Genomic DNA, 6,313 nt, shown 5'->3' on the forward strand with positions numbered 1-6,313 from the left:
ACATTAACATCCCAATGTCATTGTATGTGTTATAAAAGTTGCAGATCCAGAGGACTACTTCCAGAAAATCGTGATTTTCTTACAATGCAAGGTTTTTAATCTGTAGTATGTGTGCGAAACGCATGCACGTCCGCAGATAAAGCAACACATTTGCCAAATAAAAAACAGCATTTTAGGCATATCAAGTTTATCGCAATGCACAAGGTTTGCATTTTGTTCGCTATATCCAATTTTCTTGCACACGCAAATGAACGACCAAACTGAAAACAAACTCACCTGTCTACCCAAAAAAAAAAGCTTCCTCCCTTTCTCCTCAATCTCTCTGTATCAATCTCTATTTTGCTTAGTCCACAAGACAGCTCTTCAATCGTCTTTGTCTCCACAGGTTCCTCCAACAGACTGGATGCAACTTACCTGTGGAAAAACTCTCTCTTTCTCTCCCTTCCTTCTGCGAGAGAGGAACAGATGAGGATTGGAGGGGATGAAGGAGATCAGGGATGAAAGGATAAGCCCAAAGATGAGCAGAGAAAGGGGAAGGGAGAGAGAAAGAGAGAAGTAAAGGGGAGGGCAAGGAACAGGTAAACCGATTGGAATGGAAAAGCAGGTTATGGGGTCGAAAGACGAGGCAAGAGTGAGCACAGAAAGCAGAGGACGGAGGAAGGGATGGATAGTAGGTGGCATGAACACAAACATGGTTGATTCCTGAAGAACATCTTACAACTATCATAACGTTCTCAGTGTTATTTCTACCACCTATCATTTTTGAGTAATATGGGCTTTAACATCACATTCAAGTCATTTCGCACTGGTTTTATCACATTTGAGCACAAAAGGGTCAATGGTTTGGTGAACACTTGATGGAAGGGGGTCTGTGCTTTGGCTCTGGGGTTGAGGGGGTTTGAATTGGTTTGTCAGAGCTAATGAGTTGAGCTCGCCTAATCAGGTTCTAAGTGGATATCCGGGGAATCGGCAATCCCTTTAAGGAATTAGAGCAGGTGAATCCGTGGAGCAGACGTCACGGGTGATACAGAGAGCAACGGAAGAAGGAAAGTGTGGAAACTGATGAAAGTTGTGATGATTTCATGTTGAGGTTCTCCATTATAGGATGTCTTGCATTTCCCAACTTTGGGGAAAGTCAAATGCAATAGAAAACAACAATGGACGGGTTAATGTCCTGATAATGTCCGGGGCTCAGACACACTCTCCCGGTTTAAATCTAGATTAAAGACCCATCTCTTTAGGCAAGCATTTGCATAGTGTACCGCATAACCTTGTACTCCAATTATATCAGGTGTTTTTGGTTGAAATGAAAAGCAGCTATGCTAATTATTTTCCATTTGCTTTTCTGTCTATACTTCGAGAGTTTGGATTCCCAGCCTCTTACGAAGTTTCAGATGACCTAACACCTTTGAGGTGATGACGCCAATCCCTCCGAGGACTTAAGATGACGCCAACTCTGAATCAACATGCAACATGCACCACTGCCAAATTTTCTATGAAGTTATCTTTATGATCACAACTTGTAATAATTGATTTAAGGAGATCAGTTTCAAGGGCTCTAAAAAATGACCTTAATTGAGGACACATTTTGTATGGAAACACATTTACTGATGTGCAACAAAAAACACACATGAAATTGCCTTAACCGAGGATGTGATTGCATAACGGAATTAATGCCTGCTACAGACGATTTCTGCAATCCTATAAGATCATTACAAATTACGACATGGATCTAATAAACTTGGGTACGACTGTACGATGACACCTACTGAATCGTAAGCTACGAAACAAGTTAGTTGAAGAATAAAACGTCATTAGCATGCGCTAGTTGTAAACAAAGCAAGATGAATCGCATTTGGGAAATTGTGTTTTTTATGTGCGCTGAAAAAAAGAGGAGGAAGCAAAAGACAAGAGGCCAATTTTGCACATGAAGGTTGAGGTAAGTGATTCGGAGTTTTGTCGCGTTGATCAATACGCAATTTCATGTTGTTTTTATTGGCTAGTCAGTAGACGTAGGTTGTAGCATTGGATGCTAATTATTTTTCATTTGCTTTTCTGTCTCTACCTCGAGAGTTTGGATTCCCAGCCTCTTACGAAGTTTCAGACGACCTAACACCTGTGAGGACATGACGCCAACCCCTCCGAGGACTTTAGATGAACATGCACCACTGCGAGATGATCAGGCTAAATTTATGACGCTATCAGAAAATTATCACAGGCTATCTTTGGTCACAAGCGTCGACAGCGGCCATCTTGAACCTCTCTCACTGTACGATTTTTAGGTGCCACAACCACAGAAATCGCCACAATTGGTCATCTTTAGTCGGGGACAGGACGTGTACCAGGCATAAAGGCAAACTCACACTACTCGACTTTTGGCTGGATATTGATGTTGCAGACAGATTTCCAAGATCGCGGCAAAATCTATGCTTGTGGACGGCGATGCTTGTTTAGTACGAGCAGGTCAGTGACGTGATCTGAGCCTGTCCCGAGCAGTTACAGATGCTGCCATATTTTCAAACTGGTTTGAGATTATCGCCACCTGATAATCCAGCAAATCACAGTGCAGATGGTATAAACTGAAAAATCACATAATCGCTTTAATTTTTTACGTGATTTTAAGCGAGAAAACATTATTTTCACTGTTGGTCAGGACTGTCTCATTAGAATGCGTGGTGCTATGATAAGACAATGACAGATGACAAGAAATTCCAGGAATCCAAGTTTTTTTACCATCCTTTGTTTCACTTTATTTGGATGGTCCCTTTAACGCATTCAGTTATTACGGACATACAGACTATTAAGTAACATTGCACCTCTACTAACTCTCACTAGAATGTTAGTTGAGTATTAGACTGGTAGGGTTAGTGATAGAATAAGTTGATATGTAGCTGCAAAGATACTTATAGTCAGTAGAAAGTCTGTTGGAGGAGCATCACAATAAAGAGTAGGTAGATATTAAGCAGGCAGTCTACTAATACTCTAATGAGAATTAGTTGACATATGTATATAGCCATTCTTGAGAAAACGGTTGACATGTAGTTGCAAAGTTACTTACAGTCAACCGAATGTTCAAAAGGGACCATCAAAATAAAGGGTTACCCAGCCCTTTAGCGTGAGCTTCAGTGCACAACATCTCAAATGGTTAGATCATTCTGAAATGCCTGTCTTCAGAATAATTTGGTTTAATTCCCTCCCCCCAGCAAGTAATTTTGCATTTAAAAGACGTGTAATAGCCATCCAAACAGAGCCCAGCCGTCTAGGCTAAAACAAGGCAATATTTGGCCTGTCAATGAAAATTTAAGAGACTTAAACCACAGCCATCATTGATAACAAAGAAATGAAATGAGTGAAGAAATGAAACCAAACACCTTGTAATCACAGTTGACTTGTAACCAAAAATGAAAACCAAATTCAAGCTTATTTTGGCTAGAAGTTGGTTACTCATGATGACTATTGCTTGCTGGGAAGCGTCTCACGTGATTGCGTTCGCAAACACAAGCATCTAAACGCAAGATAACATGACAGTGTTTATTGCATTTCTATTGTGTGTTCTGAGTGCATTTATCATGAAGGAAAAGGAGTTTTTAATTTTTCGTGCTAATTTTCCAGGAAATTGATTTTGGGATGGAAATGCTGCTTTATTCTTAAATGTTTTATGCGATTTTCCAATTTTGCACATAATTCGCAACTTTGGATGGAAACATAGCTAATGATCTTTGTGAAGTTGAATTATGGGTCAATCCTGCATGGTTCAGAAGCATTGCTGCACCAATTAACCAACTTTTTGAGATCCATAAATACAGCTTATATAATAATATATTTTTTTGATATGGTAAGTGCCAAATAAACCCTGAAGCACTGTCACAAGTTCACTGGGTTTTGAACATTTTCAATATTCTGGACCAAAGTTTGCAACAACAGATATTCACAATAAACCCTATCTGATTCAAGAGCAAATGGATCTAATTTAAGGTAAACATGCTAAGAAAGCCTTATTTAGTCGTGTTGTATGTAAATGTGTTGAAGCGAGTTCATTTGAGGCAGTGTTAAAGCATACCATATAGTTATGGCAAAGAAAAAACAGTATTGTGCGTATTATTTTTTGGTAATGTGCATGGGAAGAGTAGAAATCATAGTTTCACTGCAAGGAACACCCGTAAATAAAATGATGTAAACTAACTACACTTAGTATCAGCCTAATTGAGGCCACTTAGCTTTAATTAGTGACCTTATGTGCTTCCTGACCACACGCTTATTTGCTGAAAGGTATGAGGCTCATGACGCTGCTGGTAACTGTGAATGGTGGTGGACACAACACAAGGTTACTCTCAGGAAACTGCAGTATCTGTTCAGAGTAATAATTTAGTGCACATTTTTGCCCAAAGTGATTTACAGTGTTGCAGTTCACATGGAGAAACATTATCATTCTCATGAAAGATTTTCATGAAACTCCCCCTTCTGGGATTTAACCACTAGGTCACACCACCCACAAAAGGTCCCCTGTGACTGTTCCATTGTAGGCTGCATCAATAATAAAGATGAGTCAGAAAAGAGGAGGGAGGGGGAGAACTGTAAGGTTGGTTTGGGTTCAACTATCTGCAAATGAACAACACATCACACTGAAGTCAATGAAATGTGCTATAATGTGCCATTGCTGCTTAATTGATCATAATAATAACAATAACTCATTAATGATTCCCCAACATAATCAGACAAAAAAACTCATGCAATTTAATAATATTATTATGCCTTACACAATTGCAAACTGAAGGTAACTCATACTCTGTAGTGTATGTGATTGATCAGGCAACATCTTTTTTCCCCTTTTTTTTCTGTACAAGCTGTCAGCATGGATGTAATGGACAGAGAGACCTCTGGTGGAAAACTGAGGAATTAAGGCATTGATGCCATTGTTTATAGACCTTATGCACCAGAGAAACGTGGGCGCCGTCATCTTTAGAATATTGTCTTTGAACTTCCGGTTTTGCGGTCGCTCTGTATATTTCTAGCTGGTGAAGTGGATTTACTTATTGTAAAGTTAACAAAAGTTGTCATGAGCATTGTAATGTTTATCATAAGCATTGTAAAGCAGATGCCTTAACAAATGTCGACCGGGATTTTTTTTTACGAGCAGTTCATTCATACCTATGCAAGAGGCAAGATCGCTGTCAAAGTACAGACGAGCGCAGCACTGAAAAAGGGCGTGGCTACATAAGGTCTAAGCAAGTTTAATTTGGGTTCTGCATTTTGTGGAGGGATCTTTGTCACAATTAAAATGCATTTGGTTCGGTCTATCTTGGCAGGAGTGACTGATTTTTAGGTTAAAATTTACAATTGACAGTTTAGACATTCCACTAACTAGAAGTAACTTTGAAACTACATGTCGATTGACGCTCATTAGAGTATTAGACTGTAGTAGACAGTCCATCACGGTCATCGCTCCTCCTTTTATGCCGAGACCAAAGCTCATCCGTGAGCAAAACTCGACCGGTGCAACGTCCAGGTCACCATCATAGGATCATATCACCATGATAAACAACAGCACAAACAATACCCCAAGTTAAAACAAAAAAAAGCCTTTTCCGTACAGGATAAATATGCAACAAAGGCCATTACCAAGAGATAGAGCCATTGAATAATAAAGTGAGAAGAAGCAGCGATTCAGTGCAGAGTGAGGCCGAGGCTGAGTTCAACTTCATTGGACGAACACACACACACATCAATTCACTTTAAAAATAACAATAATATGTGGTTTGGCTAAAATACCTTTGGCAATATTTTGAGATAATTACTGTATGGAAACAGAAAGACAAGGCGGGACATATCGAACAGTTCCTCCCCCTTTAAAAATAGCCAATAGCATTTAGTTAATATCACAGCTGGACCAGAGCTGTTGAGCCAATGCGTTCTCATCCTAGGGCGTCATATAGTGACACTTTTGAAATTTAGTCTAAATCCAACACACATGTGCCTTTAGCGTCAATATAACACGCACAGAGCTTTGTTCGGTTATGGTAGGTTTAGTTCTGGGGTAGGGTTAGGGTTAGACCACTAGGAGGCGCCTTCTGGCCCATATGTATCTGCGTCTCATATTGACGCTAAAGGGTGCCATGTGCATTGGATGTAGACGAAATGTCAAAAGCGTCAGTATGTGACGCCTTGGGATGAGAACGGGCTGGTTGAGCTCGGTAAAGCCACAGCTTCCTCCGAATCTCTAAAAGTTTATCCCCCCAATCTCCTCTTTGCAATAAACATAGTTTTTGGTGCACAATTCAAATTTCAGCCGCAGCTTCAGCGTTCATTTATAATA

This window comes from Pimephales promelas, chromosome 18, assembly GCF_988280905.1.
Source record: "Pimephales promelas chromosome 18, fPimPro1.hap1.1, whole genome shotgun sequence".
Classification (NCBI taxonomy): Eukaryota; Metazoa; Chordata; class Actinopteri; order Cypriniformes; family Leuciscidae; genus Pimephales; species Pimephales promelas.